General features: G+C 39.8%; 1 protein-coding gene across 4 annotated transcripts in view; it reads left to right on the plus strand.

Annotated features, from left to right (window-relative positions):
* The first annotated feature begins 15812 nt into the window (after positions 1-15812).
* The window catches only part of NAALADL2 (N-acetylated alpha-linked acidic dipeptidase like 2), a 1498179-nt gene continuing 1494061 nt past the window's right edge, over positions 15813-19930 (plus strand). For 2 of the 4 annotated variants that reach the window (XM_061168363.1, XM_061168364.1), the window contains exon 1: positions 15836-15867. The gene's annotated coding sequence lies outside the window, so the exon portion shown is untranslated. Of the gene's footprint in view, positions 15868-19930 lie in introns of all 4 variants that reach the window. The other 2 variants (XM_061168361.1, XM_061168362.1) reach the window with 2 other exon arrangements.

A 19930-nucleotide genomic window follows, 5' to 3' on the forward strand; every position in this document is an offset into this window, starting at 1 on the left:
TTCTGGGCTTTCCCAATTTTATGACTTGATGTGTCAAGATTGCTTCTGGGCTTTCCCAATTTTATGACTTGATGTGTCAAGATAGATCATTTTTCTTACTCAGTCATTTGATGTTCTCAGGTCAGAACTTGATTTTTATCTGAGTCCAGTAGTATGCCACGAATGGATTTTGAATTCTGCATAGCTTTCTCATGGAGATGGCATATCTGTCTCAGCTCTACTGAAAGAGTCATTTGAACAGGAAAAGATTAATTAAAAAAAATTATCAACTGTAGGTCCCACAACTAGTGAGAAATGAACAAGGATTCTAATGAAGATATTTATAATTCTAATACCCACTCTCTCTTCACTATCTTCCGAAGTTTGACAACAACGCCTATGTACAGAACAGTTCAGGCAAATATTTCTGGAGACCTCAATACTAGCAATATAAAGCAATTGCTCAAACTTTACACTAACCAGGTGAATTGTTTCCCCTTGGGTAACCTTTTGAGGTAAATGTGTGTCCGGGATTCATCCAGCAAATATGCCTGCAGTTAAAATTTCATTTTGCAGAATGCTGGGGAAACTTGCCTGTACCTCTAAATTAGACATTAGTCTTAGAAATATCTTAATAGTGAGTTTCTTTTTGCATTTCATTATCTACTAGATAGATATTTGATTTTTAATATTTATTTATTTGGCTGCATTGGGTCTTAATTGCATGCAAGATCTTCGTCCCATCAGGTGGAATCTTTTATTGGAATGCTAGGACTCTCTAGCTGTGACAGTTGGGCTCTGGAGCATGTGGGTTCAGTAGTTGTAGCACGCCATCTTAGTTCCTCCATGGCATGTGAGACCTTAGTTCCTGAACCAGGGATTGAACCCATGTGCCCTGCATTGCAAGGTAGATTCTTAACCACTGGACCACCAGGAAAGTCCCTGGATGGATATTTTAGAATGGGTCAAAAGCAAACATTTATGTCTGATCTTGACAATCCATATTCATGTCTTCTGACTATACTCAGACCTGAGCTGTGAAGCAGCACCTTCAGAGCATCATCTTTCAGGATTTGAATTAGCTCAACCGGAATTCCATCACCTCCATTAGCTTTGTTTATAATGATGCTTCCTAAGGCTCACTTGGCTTCACATTCCAGGATGTCTGGCTCTAGGTGAATACACCATCGTGGTTATCTGGGTCATTAAGACCTTTTTAAAAAAGTCCTTCTGTGTGTTCTTGCCACCTCCTCTTAATCTCTTCTGCTTCTGTTAAGTCCCTACCGTTTCTATCCTTCATTGTGCCCATCTTTGCATGAAATGTTCCCCTGGTATGTCTAATTTTTTCTTGAAGAGATCTCTAGTCTTTTCCATTCTATTCTTTCCTCTATTTCTCTGCATTGTTCACGTTAAAAGGCTTTTTTATCTCTCCTTCCCAGTCTCGGAAACTCATCATGACCTAACTGCCAATTTCTTCCCCTTCATACTATAAGCCTAATGTAATTGATACAAATAAGCAAATGAATGTCAAGCTCTGACTCTGTTGAGATTTGTAGGGTCTTTGTCATCTCTTATTTTCATTCTCTTCTTTCCATGTAATAAAGCTGTAAGTGACCACATATTTGCCCAACTAAAGATTATAGTTTCCATGTATTTTGTATTTAAAGGTGACCATATGACAGAATCTTGACTAAAGAGATGTAAAAACAAAACAAGTATTGTGTATCACTCTGAGTCTTACACTAAACATACTTGGGGATTGTCTCCTCTTTCCATTGTTGGGAGATGGTAAGCACTGAAGCATCTTCCTTGAGTTGTATGTATGGGTGTAAACTATGATTTTAGTGGACCGAGATGACTACAAGGCCAAGACTGTCTTCTTACCTTTGGACACAGACATGAACAAGGAATGAATGTCTATCTTATTAGAGCTTTTGGTTCCTTTGTTATGATAGCCTAGTTTGCAATGCAAATAATGCACGGCCCTGGAGAAGAATGAACTTCCCTGGTGGCTCAGTTGCTAAAGAATTCATATGCATAAAGAATGCAATGCATAAGACCCAGATTTGATCCCAAGGTCAGGAAGATCCTCCAAGTATTCTTGGGCTTCCTGGGTGGCATTAGTGGTAAAGAACCTGCCTGCGAATGCAGGAGACATGAGAAGTGGGTTCAACCCCTGGGTCAGGAAGATCCCCTGGAGGAGGTCATGGCAACCCACTCCAGTACTCTTGCCTGGAGAATCCCAAGGACAAAGGAGCCTGGCAGGCTATAGTCCATAGGGTTGCAAAAAGTTGGACATGACTGAATCGACCTAGCACAGAGAAGAATGTGAGTGTAGAGTGTTTCCCCTTCCTGTATTCCTTCTCACTCTGTTGATAGGCATTTCTGAAACAGATCCTGGAGTGAGGACTAGAAATCTCTGAATCCTATCAGGAGATTGCCATTCAGAAATGAGTGGACCCATGAGGGAAAGGTCATTGGCCATGCATGAGCATGTGAGGTCTCTAAATTAGACAGGCTCCTACTTCTCCTTACTCTACCCTTATTTTTTATTAATTTTTGCATGAATTTATAAAGTAAGGGACACTTGTATTAATCCAGGCATGGGTTTAATTTTTAGAAGGCTTTAGAAATGTTTAAAAATCAACAGAAGTATAATTTGTAAGAAAAAGGCATCCGACTATAAATGAGACCCATTTAATCTTGGAAGAAAAATTGATGACATAGCTTTTCTTTTTAATTAGTTGCTTTAGACCTCAGAGCTTATATTATCAGGAAGCCCAGGCTCTCCTTCATAAGACTTTTTTCCCTCATGTATTGTACAAAATTTGAGGCAGAGTGAGAGAAATGGAAAATGTGACCAGTCCCCTGAGGGGACCTTGTTAGGTTTGCTAGTGTTCCCACGGCCACTTAAACTGGTTCTCTAAACCAGACAGAAGCATCCCTGGTCCCTGTTGCCACCCTCAGTGATCTAGTTTCCAACTCACGCTTTGGTAGAGCACTCATGAGCCTTGATCAGGCCTCCAAGGTGAGATTTCCAGGCTCAGCTACTGGGACCAATATGCATAAGCCAATGGGGCCATTCAATGTTGAGGCAAGGGTCACAAGCCTCTACTCTAAGGATATTTTCTTCATTTTCTCAGGCCAAGGGGAAATTGGAAGTGTCTTCAGATTCTGAATAAATAAATTATTGTTTTAAAAAACTTAAAAAATCTCCTGTAAGGATAGATGTCAAAATATATCACTTGCAGTGTTTGCATGTTGAAATTGTGATTGATTTTTACTTTGTTTTTATATTGTCTAAATATCTTCAATGAAAAAATTACTTTTTAAATAACGTTTTTAATGCCATGTTTTTTTTTTTTTTTTTCATAGAATAATGAGAAATGACAACTTTAACAAATGACCCAGTGATTTGGACTCATGAGAGACTGAAGAACACAGGCAAGCACCCACGCTGTAAACTGTAAAGTCGGGTACGTCCAGAGGATAAAGCCACTAAGGTTTGTTTCCCTGGAGCAGAAGTCACTGGACTCCATAACGTGGTAAGAACATTTAAACAATACTTTTGACAAATTATTGGAGGCTTATTGTGCACTAGCCTGGGAGTACAAGGCTTTCGCAGCCATAGGAGGGCCCACACACACTTGTAAGCTTTTTCTCATGAGCCTGTCAGGCTCTCACAGGAGGAATCCAAGAACGCTTCCACATGAAATCTCCAAGGAGTGAGAAAGGGTAGCGATTGTGCAAACTTCCCAAAGTTTTCTTCCTAACAAGGGACTATTCTGAAATTTTGTCCCATCTGGAGAAAGGAGACTCTGCCCTAATCCAGCTCTATCCAGCCTTCACGTCTCATCTAAACTGCGAGAGGAGAAGCCATAATCAGGATAAGAGAAGCTTAGAGGAAATAGCCAGGGAGTGTTGCACCTAGAGCAGGCTGGAGTGTCATAGTGGAGGGAACAGAGAGGAGAGCAGGAGAGCTAGAATGAGTCATGAGACAAATCCTACTGGATTAGAGTCAGAGCTCTCCATGCTGCAGGGCCGAGAGCTGATGATGCCCCAGTAGCAAGGAACACACCCAATGTCAGTTTCTCATACTTGATGATGATTTGGCCCCATCCATCCTTATTCTGGGATTCATGAAAACACTCTGTATTCTAGGTCTTTTGAGACTGTCCATTTTCTATTGCTAATTGCTACGTTTATTTTTGTGTTACTTGCTTTGCACCTTTAAATATTCTAAGTTATAAGGCATGATGAAATAAGCAGTAAAAAGGTGGTAAGTGAAAGCTTTGATTTTTGGACTCTTGGTTGCAAATGATAGAAATCCAACTGAAACCAGTTTAAGGGAAATACGGTGTACATGACTCATGTGTTTGGGAGGCTTAAGGGATTGGGCATAGGTTAGAATGAATATAGTGTCCTTAGACTTTCAGTCTTGATTCTGCTTTCCTCCAGAGCTCCTCCATGAGGTGAGAAAGCTGGCTCCCAGCTGCTCTATAGCTAGAGCCTGTATAACTTTACAGAGAATCACAACTCTCTGTCCCTTAAGAATTACAATTAGTATTTTGAATTAAGAATTGCCTCTGGAGTCAGGGCCCTTTTCTATTTAATAAATAATAAATAGTTTTATCAAATTCATTAGAGGTAGAGAAAACCATTTTACAAAACACAAGGGGACATGGAAAGGGGAAAAAATGTTAACAGATGTCCATTGCATAAACTGGAATACTAGTATGGAAGATATAAAAGTTACATCTGGAGCTATATTGTATACTTAATGTAAAAATCATGAAAGTGAAGAAATCTCAAAATATATACTATATTAAGAAAGTTGGAGAGAAAGTATTATGTAGTGTTTGGAATTTTGTCTTTACCTATGCAAGACTTATTAAGTTATTAAAATCATTCTGTATTCTAGTAGTCTTTTTTTTTCTGAATCATTAGATAATCATGTTATTTCTATTTCAAAGAAGATTCTAAATTATATTTAGGACTGTTGTGTATAGCTATTTAAGAAATGCTCTAGAATGAAAAAGTCTCCCAGATATGCATGCTAAGCCATTCATTCAATAAACATAGCCTGGGTTGCACATACCATTTAATATTTTTTTGACCATTTGGTATATTGATAGAGAAGGAAAAGAGAAATAGTCAAGTTGCTTTCCCACCATACAATCTAGCCATTTATCAATATTTTGGTATAAAATGGATTTTCCAGATGTGAACATATTTTTAAGAGTTTATTACAATACGATGAAAAAGAAAACTAGCAATTATTCAGTTATTCTTTCAGTTAATATAAGACTCATGAATATGAAAAATATAATAAGGAACAAAACAAAGTTTACTTTGCATTAGAGGAAAAGAAGAAGAGGTAGAAAAAAACCTGAGTTTAATTTTTGATTTAATTTTGATTTCATGCAAAGTTTTTTGGATTCTTTAATGAAACATATCTTTTAGACTGATAGAAAGAAATCCTTTGAACTATTTGAAATATTGATATTTTGGAAAAAATCAATCAATATTATAGTAATAATAAACAGTAGTAATAATAATAAATAGTAATAAAATTTTAAAAAATATCCTCATCATTTCAGATATGGAAAATCATTACTGAATGAGGACAGAAAACTTAATTCATAGATTAAATATAGAAAAATGCTTCTTAATGTTGTATGTTAAAAGGAAAGAATAAAGCTTTGTATATAACTAAATCATTAGTTCTTTCATGGATCTTTAGAATTCGTCTTGTTCTTGTTTAAAGGAAATTTTGTTGCTAGAATTAGTCAAAATAGACTGAAAGTTATTATAAACAATACCAAAATGTCAGTTACTTAATGCAATAAAATTTTATTTCTCACACACAAAGTCCAAAGCAGATTTTCTAGATTCAGAGTCTCTCTGAGAGCTCTACTCTAAGTAGAAAGTCAAGACCCCAGGCTCTTTTCATCTCACGACTCCTCCGCAGAAGAGGCAGAGACTGAACACCCACGGGAAGGCACATTTATTCTGGGTGTGGATTTGCTTTACCTGCCAGCAAGGCTTGGCCAGTGCACCACTCACAGACTGACAGAATACCTACATTCACCATCTTGAAATTCACACAACACTGTTTCCCAGCTAGATAAATGAGGCAGCATGATATTCACGGGTCTACCTATGTCACTGACTGGGATAGAGCATACAGTATATGCTTTGAATACTATGGTGTTGTTTCTCCCAGAGTTGGAATGTATTGCTCCAGGAATCTAGAGGGAGAAATATGAGTAGCTTGTCTCATGATTATGCCTACTTATCCACTTGCAAAAGTCTGCTTTTTATCCCTAAACCTTTGGATGCTTCTGATTTAGTGATCTCAGTTTCCAGGGAACTAAGGAATATTATCACCAGGAGATAGGACCAATGTTCCACTGAACTGAAGACTGCCATTTGGCCATTTCAAGATTTTCATATCATCAAATTAACTGTCAAGGGGGGAGGACCTAATTGACTGGAATGATTGATCCTGATTATCAAAGAGAAATTAGGCTGCTGCTATATAATGGCCGGAGGACTAGATCTGGAACCCAGCAGATTCTCTGGGTTACCACCTAACATATGCATATTTAATATTAAAATTAATGGAAAACTACAGAAACACAGGAAAGACATAATTACTGAGGCATTAAATTCTTTGGGAGTAAAGATCTGAATCATTTTGTCAGCTTAATACCCATAACCAGCAGAGATACCAGCTGAGGTGCAATGGATAATGAAAGTTATAATTATCAACTTTCTTCTGACTGGTTCCAGAAACAAGGACTCCAGCATTTTGTATAGAATACTTTCTCCCTTATGTTCTTATTGTTTTAAATAAAGTTTGGTGATGATAGTGCTTTTTCATCCTTGGTTATAGAGTATCTGAGGCAGGCTTATGATTGAACCACCAGAGGAACTAACTTAACTAATAGATCAAAAGGGTGGTGTTGCTGCTCTTCTCTGGGTCTCCCCTTTTGGGGGAGAGGGTGAGAGTACTGTTGTTTGAATAAACGCAGAAGCATGAAGTTGTTGCTACAGAAATTAAAATATATGAGCAGAGAATGCGCACAGATGCTGAGATGACAAAGGTGAGGAGTGTGCTAGGTATTAGCCTGTGGGTTCTGCTCCAATCCACCCTTTGATTGTGTCTTCCATGAAGCTGGAGCTAGGATAGGTTACATTTCTGAGACACTGATGCGTTTCTGCTAACAGGCAGCACTGAAGAGACTTTGGAAAGTGAAAGAGGAGAGAAGGCACTTTCTTTTCCCCTGTCAACATGGTTGGAGCGGCAGCAGTCAGATATGGCCTCAACTGTCTCCTGCTGCTCCCAGAACTGATCTTGTTCCCTCTCAGAGGTATCAACTGCAGCCAAAAGTGCCCCTTGTTAAGAGGTCAGAGTACCATCTTTTGGAGACCCTTCTCTGAGCTCCTCAGGTACAAGCCATAGCTGAAAGACACCCTGTAACAGAGTCTGACTTCACTTTTTGACGTTTAGTTTCTGACTTTTGTTTAAGCCTCACCCTCCCTTTCTCAACTGGCCTTATCTTTGAATGGGCTGATAAGGAAGCGCAACTATGCCTCTTCCTTTGGCACCCGTGGGCAGTTTAAACCTTGACTTTCCAGCCCATGCATAGGAATTTCTTCCTTAGCCCCACACCCCTACAGTGGATATCAACCACGAAAGAGACCCAACCACCCCCTCTGCCTCCCTCAAGTCAGTATGAATATACTTGTGCCTACTCTTTCCTCAGGAATCACTTCTACGTGTAATTTCAAATTCTTTTGGTATGTGGAGTGCTATTAGCTTCTATATCCTACCCATAATTGGGAGGGAGTCCGTTCCACCTTTATGAGATAAGAGCTAACCATAAAATATGCTTTCTCCTTAGAGGACTGAGAGACCAGTCATACATGGTTACTCTCTGAGCTCTGAGGTTTTGGTAACCCATCTCTTTCCTTTTGTTTCCCTGGTATATTTGTTATTACCACTGCATAACAAATTACCAAAAACTAGTGTCTTACACAACCATTTATTATTTCCCAGCTTCTGCAGGTCAGGAATGGGGACACAGATTAACTTGGCACCTGCATACTCACAGTGTTTCATGAGGTTGTATTCAAACTGTTGGCAGGCACTGTGGTCTCATCTAAAGGCTTGATGAGTGGAAAAATCAACTTCCATGTTGTCTCCTACAGTTACTGGCAGGCCTCACGTCCTTGACAAAAGAGACTTTCTTCCCATAGGACTGTCTCATGACGTGTCACCTGGCTTTCACCAGATGAGTAACTCAGGAGAGAGTGAAAGAAAGTATGCTTAGAGGGCAGCCATAGTCTTTTGTATCCTAATCTTGGAAGTGACATCTCTTTGGTGGTGATATTCTGGGCTTCCCTGGTGGCGCAGCAGTAAAGAATCTGCCTGCAATGCAGGAGATGCAGGTTTGATCCCTGGGTTGGGAAGATCTCCTAGAGAAGGAAATGGCAACCCCCTCCAGTATTCTTGCCTGGGAAATTCCATGGATGAAGGAGCCTGGCAGGCTACAGTCCATGGGGACATCTCATTCTGCTTTACTCTATTCATTAGGAATATCACTAGATCCAGCCCATATTCAAAGGGAAGTTATTATACAGAGCACGAATCCCAGGAGGTAGAGGTTATGGAGACCATTTTATAAGTTCTCTATGACACCCAGTCCCAGGGGTGGTAGTTATTTCTGGCAATTGTCTCTGAATTAGTTTCTATTCCTTCAGCTACAGATTACAACCTGTGTAATCATTGCCCTGATATTAAATCCCCTCTCTTTGAAAAGTGTGGTTTATTTTTCCTCACTTAGTATGGAGCGATAGAGTACTTAGAGAATTCTGCTAGAGTTTCTCCAACCATCCAGCTCACAAATAAAGACAGCTTAGCATACTGTCATCCATTTCCCATTGGTCAGAATCCAATTACATGACTAATACAACTGCATGAGAGGCTGAGAAATGTGTGAAGGAAAGCAACATTAGTGAAATTAACATCTTCTGCCACACTGTTTAATATTCAAGAAGTAATCCACACATTTTCAATACCTCCTGGATGCCACTTTCTCAGCTAAGTAACTTTCTTTACACAAATTTCTGCAAAATCTCAATATTCTCTATAAACAGTGTGATTTGAATTTATTTATTTTTCATTGACTTACTCATATTAAGGCCATTAATCTCTCAAAAAGCACTGGCAATAAATATCAGGGACTTTATATAGTTAACAATTACATAAAGTCTTCAGGTCAAAGGACTTTAACATAAGAATTATTATCTTTTAGTCATTACAGAATTAAAATATTAGTACTTGATTCCAAGCAGTATTTTCAGCAAAATAATAAGAAATTGGACAGTCTATTAGCATAAAATACACTGCAGTTTATAAATTAACTTCTCTGTTACTGGGAACTGTAAAATCCTTAGAGAAATAAATATGAATTTTATTTGTGTGTGAAGGTTTATCTGAACTTTTCAAGTGGTACAGATCTTTGTAATCAAAATAGATGTAAATAAAATTCATAGTTTAGTTAGCAGGAATGCTTAATAGTAAATTTCAGTACTTTGTAACTATGACAGGAGGATTATTCAATTTCAAAATAAATTTTCCAACTTCATCTTTTTATACATTATGGAAGTATGGATACAATTTGGCATTTGTTTTGTTTCTTTAAAATTTTGTTTCTTTTTAAAAGAAAATTTTAATTGTTTAAAATTTTTGTTTCTTTAAAATTTTGCTTATTATTTTTGGCTGCGCTGGGTCTTTGCTGCTACAGTAGGTTTTCTGTAGTTGCAGTGAGTTGGGGCTTCTCTCTAGTTGTCGTGTGTGAGCTTCTCATCGCAGTGGCTTTTCTTGTTGAGGAGCTCGGGTTCAGTAGTTGCTGCACATGGCCTTAGTTGCTCTGCGGGACGTGGAATCTTCCTGGACCAGAGATCAAACCCTTGGTCCCTGCATTGGCAGACAGATTCTTTTATTTTATTTTTGTAAATTAATTTGGTATTAGAGTATAGCTGATTAACAAACAGTGTTGTGATAGTTTCCGGTGAACAGTGAAGGGACTTAGCCATACATATAGATGTATCATTTCTACCCCAAGCTCCCCTCCCATGCAAGTTTGGCAGGCAGATTCTTAACCACTGGACCAACAGGGAAGTCTCTGTTTCTTTTTTTAATTTTTCAAGCAGGTAATATATTTACATATTCCCTCAAAAGAAAACAATGTATACAATGAAAAGGCTCTTTTCGCCCCCTCCTCAGTCCAATCAGCGCATTAAATTCCCCCTTTATATGAGTAAATATTGCTGATCTCATACACTTCCTTTCAGAATTTTCTTCAGTTGAGTTCAGTAACTCAGTCAAGCCCGACTCTTTGTGACCCCATGGACTGCAGCACACCTGGCCTCCCTGTCCATCACCAACCCCTGGAGCTTGCTCAACTCATGTCCATTCAGTTGGTGATGCCATCCAACCATCTCATCCTCTGTCATCCCCTTCTCTTCCTGCCTTCAATCTTTCCCAGAATCAAGGTCTTTTCTCTTCCTGACTTCAATCTTTCCCAGAATCAAGGTCTTTTCCAATGAGTCAGTTATTCGCATCAGGTGGCCAGAGTATTGGAGCTTCAGCTTCAGCATCAGTCCTTCCAATGAATATTCAGGGTTGATTTCATTTAGGATTGACTAGCTTGATCTTCTTGCAGTCCAAGGGACTCTCAAGAGTCTTCTCCAACACCACAGTTCAAAGCATCAATTCTTTGCTGCTCAGCTTTCTTTATGGTCCAACTCTCACATCCACACATGACTACTGGAAAAACCATGGTTTTGACTATAGTTCTTCTGTGTATTCTTGCTACATCTTCTTAATATCGTCTGGTTTTGTTAGGTCCATACTGTTTCTGTCCTTTATTGTGCCCATCTCTGCATGAAATATTCCCTTGGTTTGTCTAATTTTCTTGAAGAGATCTCTAGTCTTTCCCATTCTATTCTTTTCCTCTATTTCTTTGCATTGATCACTGAGGAAGCCTTTCATATCTTTCCTTGCTATTGTTTGGAACTCTTCATTCAGATGGACATATCTTTCCTTTTTCCCTTGCCTTTTGCTTCTCTTCTTTTCTCAGCTATTTGTAAGGCCTTCTCAGACAACCATTTTGCCTTTTTGTATTTCTTTTTCTTGGGGATGGTTTTAATTACTGCCTCTTGTATACTGTTATGATCCTCCATGCATAGTTCCTCAGGTGCTCTATCTATCAGATCTAGTCCCTTAAATCTATTTCTCACTTGTACTGTATAATCATAAGGGATGTGATTTAGGTCATACCTGAATGGTCTAGTGGATTTCCCCACTTTCTTCAATTTAAGTCTGAATTTGGCAATAAGGAGTTCATGATCTAAGCCACAGTCAGCTCCCAGCCTTGTTTTTGCTGACTGTATAGAGCTTCACAATCTTCAGCTACAAAGAATGTAATTAATTAATGTAATTAATCTGATTTTGGTATTGACCTTCTGGTGATGTCCATGTATAGAGTCTTCTCTTGTGTTGTTGGAAGAGGGTGTTTTCTATGAGCAGTGCATTCTCTAAGCAAAACTCTGTTAGCCTTTGCCCTGCTTCATTCTGTACTCCAAGGCCAAACTTGACTGGTACTCCAGGTGTCTCTTGGCTTCCTACTTTTGCATTCCAGTCCCCTATGATGAAAAGGACATCTTTTTAGTTAGTCTAGAAGGTCTTGTAGGTCTTCATAGAACTGTTCAATTTCAGCTTCCTGCATTAGTGGTTGGGGCATAGACTTGGATTACTATGATATTGAATGGATTGCCTTGAAAATGAACAGAGATCATTCTGTTGTTTTTGAGATTGCATCCAAGTACTGCATTTCAGCCTCTTCTGTTGACTGTGAGGGCAACTCCATTTCTTCTAAGGGATTCTTGCCCACGATAGTAGATGTAATGGTCATCTGAATTAAATTTGTCCATTCTGTTCTATTTTAGTTCACTGATTCCTAAAATCTCAGTGTTCACTCTTCCCATCTTATACATGTACAGGTATAACCGTATCTCCTCTTTATAAAAAGTACTAATTTTAAGTACTGTTCTGTACTTTGTTTTTCTATATTGTTGTACTTTCCAAAACTGTTTGCAGAAAAGTTCTTGATTGTGTTTATTTTCCCTCCAACAGCTGTATAGTACATTCTATTATACAAATGTGTTAAAATTACTTTTACCACTGCCCTATAGATGGACTTTTAGGTTATTTTTAAACTTTTGTTATTATAATGAATAATGTACATGCATTATTTCTATAGAAGCAACTCTTAAAAGCAATTTGCTGGTTCTGGAATATAATTCTGGTATTTGTAATTTTGAGGATTACTAAACAGCTCTCCGTATTCTGCTAAGTTGCTTCAGTCATGTCTGACTCTTTGCAACCCCATGGACTAGAGCCCACCAGGCTCCTCTGTCCATGGGATTCTCCAGGTAAGACTACTGGAGTGGGGTGCCATTTCCTATTCCAGGGAATCTTCCTGACCCAGGGATCAAACCCCTGTCTCCTATATCTCCTGTATTGGCAGGTGGGTTCTTTATCACTAGGGCCACCTGGGAAAGAGCCAAATAGTTCTCTGTAGGGGGTGTGTAATAATTTTATACTTCATTCAGAGATGTATGAGAATGCCTATTTCTTACAGTTATTTTTCCAATGAAATTTTTAATTACTTGAGAATTCCTAGTTGTGAAATTGTCCATAAACTAAACCCATAAAGTGATCACTCTTCAACCTAGATTGTCTAAAAAGAGCAGAGTGTTGATTTTCAGATTTGAATAGTTTCAAGTAGACCTCTGCTAAAATATGTACAATATAGCGTTGTAAATAAGTATCTATATTGTTGACAGAGCAAAACAAGGATATATATCTTTAAGACTGTCCTCCCCTATTGAACTGCATTAACTCTTAATCTGGAAATAGTGTTCTCAGCTAAAGTTCAAATTTGGCTGGAGAATCTGACTTCAACTTTGATACAGTCTTTAGTATTCTTGAAATTAGTTTTGAAAACTCTGAACTTGTCAAGGCTTTTTAACCAGTGCTTCTGTTATGTGGTGATTTAGCAACAGATAATGTTGTAACAGTGCTCGGAATGTGACATGATAGCCTCCCTACCCTGAAGTTCTAAGTTAGAACAATATGGTCTTTTGCAGTCAAAACAATCAATCCTTCCCAAAATAATCTCATATGAAATCTTGAATAAAAATCCTATTAGCACTCTAAGGTTAAAGTCAGTTGTGTAAAAGGGACTTGTTACCAAAATGATATAAATTAATTATAACTGCTGTATATATAAAATGTCTTGAAAAGTGGATCACTATACTTTACATTATTAGTATCAATGAATGATGAGTTTAAAAGCTTTAAAAACAAACACTTGTGTTTTAAAAGCAAACACTTTTGAATAAATTCACAAAATGTTCACAAGCCCATGAGGTTTAGTTTAGAATGCCATAAGTCCAACTGAAAAAACACATTCATGTCATTCTGGTGACTGAGGTGTTAATGGGCACACAGTCAGGTGGTATATTTTTGTCTTTACCTAAAATGACTGGATCTATCTTAGACGAAAACGTTTCAGGCAAGGCAGACTTTTTAAAATTTAAATTGACCAGATATTCTATGTCCCCAGCTTTAGTTTGTATTGCCTCTTTGTCTAAAGCAAGTCACAGGCCTTTATATTACAGCCAAAAGTTCAAAGGTTCCCTTTGAAAAGCTTCCTAATCTCTTTATTTTCTGGGCTTTGGTTTTGTTTTCTTGCTCATTCTAGTTCAAGGGCTTCACACCATTTAAGATTTTATCTCTTTGTTTCACTTTAATAAAGGTTTAATGATAATGTTTGCTTCAGCCTGAAGACTTAGCAAAACTGAAACAAAGAGAGTGGGATTCTTATCTTACTTGGGTTTTTCCCAATTGTGTAAAAATTAATCCCCTCAAATATTTTGTTTGTTGTTCCTACACTGACAAAGGCACCTACAAGCCTTTTACCCTGCAGGAGATCCCCTAGAAATATACAAATCTGTAGATATTCTTCTAGGAGAAGCTGATGGAGGGTTTTTTTGTTGTTATTTTGTTTTTCTTTTCTTCTTTTTTTTTTTTTCTTTTCTCTTTTTTCTTCTATTTGAAAGCCTGGGTGATAGAGCAAGGTACCCATTTTCCTTTATCTGATAGAGAAAACTCTCCTCTAGCCTTTGGTGCCTACAGTAATTAGGGAGTAGAACTGCTTCTGATTTCTATTTGATCCTTTCACAACAGTTCTACTACTGGTTTTCTTGTTTGTGTAAAACAACTTCTGATTTCACATCTGTTAATTTACCCTTGCTCTCATAAAAACTTCAACCCCAAAATCTTCTTCAAAAAGTTTGATCCTACTTACAGAGGCCTAGCTAAAATTCCTTCCATTCCCTAGTGTTAATTAAAACCACTTTTCCTCTAGGCAGTTCCACTGCACAAAAATAATGTAACAAAAGTAGATAGAAACACAGTGAAAGCAGAAACAAAGAGGAGGGAGAATGAAAGTGTGAGAAATGGTTACTTGTTTTGCAATCTTTAACTGTATGCTCATCGTGGGTGGATACTCATACATTAAGTTACTAGTCTGGCTCTTATTTTCAAGTTCCCTCCTCAAATTTTTATTCACATTCCTTTTTTCCAAAATTGACAGTACGGAGGGAACATCATAGAGTTATTAAAACTAAGCAGAATGTATCCATCTGGCATGCCTTTCAGGAATCCAGCCCACTATTTTTTGCTATGGTTTGATGACTCAACCCCCTAAGATGCAGCACGGGAAGAATTTCCTCATTTTGCAGAGCTGCCAAATCTCATTCATTGGAGCAAAGCCTCCCCATTTGGGGCTCATTTTAAACAGTTGTTTATCTTTTAAAATATTGTTTTCAAATCTCCCTTAGTAGAGAGGGAGTGTATCATGATTTTCTAAATAGCGATAAACATGTTCCTCCTCCTATGAAGCGTCAGCTTTCTGGTCACCAAGCCTAGTTTCTTTTTTCTTCCCTCTTTCCCCTTTTTCTTCTCCCATCTCAGCTACCTCTGTTGGTCTCATCTGTTTCTTAGAGGTTCCAGTTTCTTTTCTTCCATTGAGACATTTGTCTCATTTATACTTCTTGAAAAATTTTTTTCTGCCTTCCTTTCAAAGCTGTTCATCTAAGATCTCTTTTCACTTATCCCCCCCTTTTATTTTTAAAGCATAATAATTAAGCTTTAGTAAGTGCAAACTGCAAGCTCAACGTCAAGTACCCTCCCAGTATTCTCTCTTGAGGGAGGTGCCCTCATTATCCTGCTCAACAGATGAAAGAAACAAAGGCGCGCGCGGACTGGAGGAACTTGCAGAAGAAAGCCCCAAAGCTGAAAGGGACAAGGCTCAGCGCTCAACCCAGCTAGCTATTTGGCTCCGGAGGCAATGCACTTAAAAGAATGATCTTTAAAAAGCCTTATTAGAAACATATTTGTAAAGGATGTGCAACATATAACAGAATCTCATCTCTTTCCCACCATGGGACAAGTTTTCCAGTTCTGCCCATTAAAAAGAAACAAACAAAAAAAGCTTTCTCTTCTTGAGCCTGTCGCCATTTAACACCGCTACTCGAGGCCCCCTTCCCACTTTGTTCGGCAAACGTGTCTTTTATTATGACTCAGCCCAGCTCGCTGCTTGCCAAGCGGCTGACGCTCGCGGCGGACGCGCCGGGGCCACCGCTCGGGGGCGAGGGCTCGAGCGCTCCTCCCGCTTTACGGCTGCTGAAAACCCGGCCCGCGCCCGGCAGCCGTACCGCAGACGAGTCCGCGCCCGCGCCGCTCAGGTAATCCGAGTCCTTCTGTTTCCAAAGTTTTGCCCCAAGCAGCTCGGCGCTCTGAGGCGGCGCGGCCTCGGCCCAGCCGTCCGGACCTTTCCCCCGCTCCCCTCCCGCCGGGACCTGCGCAGCTGAGGCGCGGGCCGCACTCCTGCGCGGGTCCCGGCGCGCCGATCGGGCTCAACTCCCGGGCCAGAGGGGCGCTCTGGGGGTGGCTGGGTGAGAGCGACTTGGAGGGGCGCCCGGCGGGGCACCTGGCTTTGGCCGGCCTCGGGCACACGCCTCGGAGCAGCCCCGGGCCCCGCCTCGAGGCCCCCGCCCACCTCCCGGAGCCCCGCAGCGCCGGAGCACCCGGGTCTGACACGTTCACACACGCACGCACGCCCGGCCCCCGGGGCATCCTAGCGGGACGCAGGTAGAGACGGCGGCGCTGCGCAGCCTGCCTCGGGGAAGGCTCGCCGGAGGGGTGCCGTTGAATGCCGCCCCGGAGGACGCGCACCAGGGCTTGCTGGAGGAAGTTGAGAGAATGTTGATGCTTGAGCAGGTTTCTACCCTAGTGTCTGGTTCTTACACCACAGTACCCCTATGGTCTCATTCTTCTCTCCTCTTCGTCCTGTAGTCCTTCTGTCTCTTCTTTTTTTGCATACTTACTACTACTATTATTATTTTCTTCTTTATTGGGTAGCTCATCCTGTGGTGTCTTCTTTTGCCCCGCACTGTTAGAGTAACAAGTACACATGCAATATCCTTTTCTTTTCCATTGTTCTTAGCAAGGCTTTGCTTCCCATGGCTTGTGCATTTGAGGAGCAGAGTATTGGATCCTGGCTGGACTTGGACGTGTGATTTAAGTAATTGGGCTGTGTCCTATTGCCTCAGTTGGCCATGCAGAACAGAGGAGATGAGTTTGTTTGAAACTGACCCTTAGTAATCTAGATGATGGTGTTGCCTCTTTTGGTGGGCTACACCTTGACAAAGAAGCAGTTACGTCAGGAGTTCCTGTGGTATTCACTCCAGTCAGTTCAACCCAGTAACAGTTCTTTGAGGGTCAATCATGGATAGCTGGTGACAGGTTAGGAGAGAAAGATCCAGTTCCTGTCCCCCAGAGATTACATATCCAGGAGAAGAGACCACGGTGAGCACTACTATAGGTTAGTGACAAAGTGAATGGGGAAGGAAGGGATTAATGAAAGGGTTGGGGTTTAAACTAGGCTTTGATGTTTGAGTTGGCTTTCCCCCATTTTATTTTTCCCTCTAAGAATTTTTAATAGAAAGACGGGATCTTTCAACAATATTTTCACCTCAAACTACTCAGATTTTTCTTCTTTGCAATTGGCAGTAACTTCTGATCTCAGGACTTCTGGGGAATGTAGAAGTAATTCCTCTTCACAAGGGTGATCTAAAGAACTCCTGGTACCATACAAAGAGTTTTATAGACTACTATAGGACCAACAAGAGTGAAATGATGAAATTATAGCTTACAAAAAGCAGCATCAGATTCACATAGAAAGCACAATATTTGTTTATTCAGTTAATAAACAAATGTTTGTTATATGCCCAGCATTGTTTTTGGCACTGGAATAAAGTACGGTTTTCTTGGAATCTACATTCTTGTGGAGGGACACATTATGTATAATACATAGAAAAATATGATAATGTATAGGAGTTCCTTGGAGATACTGCAGGTTTAATTCCAGACCATCACAATGAAGAGAATATTACATGAAGGAAATCACGGAATTTTTTTTGTTTTCCAGTGCATATAAAAGTTATGTAATACTATACAGTAGTCTAGTAAGTGTGGCAGTAGCCTTATATCTTTGAAAAAGTATGTACTTTAATTAAAAAATGCCCTATTGCTAAAAAAATGCTAGACATCATCTGATAATTCAGGGTGCTTCAAACCTTCAATTTTTAAAAAATGCACTCCCTGGGAAGTGCAATAAGGGAAGGACAGTAAAATGAGGTATACCTGTACCAAGTGCTTTGGAAAACCTAAGGCAAGGGAAGGTGTGTGCGCGTGTGTTTAGCAGTTTAAAATAGCATTAAAAAATAGCCTAAGGGAAAGCCCCTGGAGTAAGTGACATTACAGTAGAACTTGAAGCAGATGAGGGAGTGAGCCATGTGATATTTGGGGCACGAGTTTTTCAGGCATAGAGAGTAAAAAATGCAGAGGTCCAGCATTTTGGTGTGTTCGGGTCTCAGCAAAGAAGCCAGCAAAGTGGAGTGGCATAGAGAAGGGAGGCCAGTAGGATATGTGGTCTTAAAGGGGTTTGAGGTTAGGTAGTACTAATTAGCTATTATAATGACTTTGTCTTTTCCTTGAAGGGATATGGAAAGTCTTTGGAGTGTTTTGATCACTACTAAGAGAACTGTTTAATTCCATTACTCTTGCTATTGTGTTGAGAACAGATTAAAGGAAAGCAGGGCAGAAGTCAGGATACCAGTTGGGCAATTATGATAATCCATGTGATGGAGATGGTGGCTTAGACTAGGGTGGTATGAAAAGTGATGGTGAAAAGTTCATATTCTAGATGTACTTTGATAGTATATTACACAGGATTTGCTGAGAGGTTAGATATGGAGTGTGCCAGCAAAAGAAATTAGGGAGAACTTAATCATCCAAGTTGCCAAAAATGTAGAACTTCCTTCTACTGAGATGGGGAAGATAGCAGGAAAAAGACATATGGTGAAGATGAATAATTTGGAATTGGACTTGTTAAGGGTTAGATGCATTTTAAATATCCAAGTGGGGATGTCAAGCATGCAGTCTGAAGAATACTGGAGTGGGTAGCCATTCCCTTCTCCAAGATGTCTTCCCAACCCAGGGATTGAACTTGGGTTTCCCACCTTGTGGGCAGATTTCTTACTGTCTGAAGCACCAGGGAAGCCATAAGAACAGGCTAAAAATATGCATTTAGGATTCTTCAGCATCCTACATCCAATCCTAAATCCTAAACCCAACAATTTAGGATTGTTCATTATGCAACTGATTTTAAAAGCAAAGAGATAGAGTAAATTCATCAAAAATATATGAGATTAGAAAACTGGAAAGGATCAGGGACTGAGTCTTGGGGGCCTCCAACATTGGGAGATGAGGAGCTACCAGCAGAAGAGTCTGAAAAAGAGCTCCATGCTAGGTAAGGGGAAGAGAGTATCAGATGATGGAGAGTATTTGGAAGACAAATCAAGGAAGTGTTTGAAGAAGTAGGGGGATTGTCAAAGATGAGGATTGAGAATTGATTTAGCAAAGGAAATCATTGATGACCTTGATGATACCAGTTTCCATGGAGTGATAGGTGGTGAGGCTTGTTTAGAATGTTTGACAAAGGAGTGGAAGAGAAGTTAAAGAGAGTGATGGTATATATCCCTTGAAGATTTTTACTGAAAAGGAAGGGAGAGAAATGGATCATTGGTTGGAGGGTTATGTGATATAAAGAGTTTTAAAGATGTACAGAACAATAGTATTAATATATTGTTATGCTTAGGAGAAGTAGCCCATAAAGATGGAAAGTTGTTGATGCAGGAGAGAGAGAGGGGAGCAGTATTCTTGAGTATGTTTGAGAGGCTGGAACAGGAGAGGTTATCTGTTTCTAGGATTATGGGCTATTTACCTATAGTGATAAGAGAGAAGGAAGGGACTTCCAGGCGGCACAGTAGTAAAGAATCGGCCTGCCAGTGCAGGAGGCGCAAGAGACATGAGTTTGATCTCTGGGTCAGGAAGATCCCCTGGAGTAGGAAATGGCATCCTGCTCCAGTATTCTTGCCTGGAAAATTCCATGGACAGAAGAACCTGGTGGGGTTCAGTCCATGGGGTTGCAGAGAGTTGGACACCACTGAGCACGCACACAAAGAGAGAAGGAAAACTGTGTGTACACATGCAGAGTGTGTGTGTGTGTGTGTGTGTGTGTGTGGTGGGGTGGGGGTAGATTTTTTTGTTGGATTCCTTCTCATTGTGACTAGTGGCAGACAGTGCATAAGAAATTTGTAGGAAACATTATCTGTTTTTCTGCATTTGGTCAGGGAAATGACCAAGTTTTTAATGAGAAAATACTTTGAGATTCTAAGAATTTCT

This window comes from Dama dama, chromosome 19 (assembly GCF_033118175.1).
Source record: "Dama dama isolate Ldn47 chromosome 19, ASM3311817v1, whole genome shotgun sequence".
NCBI classification, from domain to species: domain Eukaryota; kingdom Metazoa; phylum Chordata; class Mammalia; order Artiodactyla; family Cervidae; genus Dama; species Dama dama.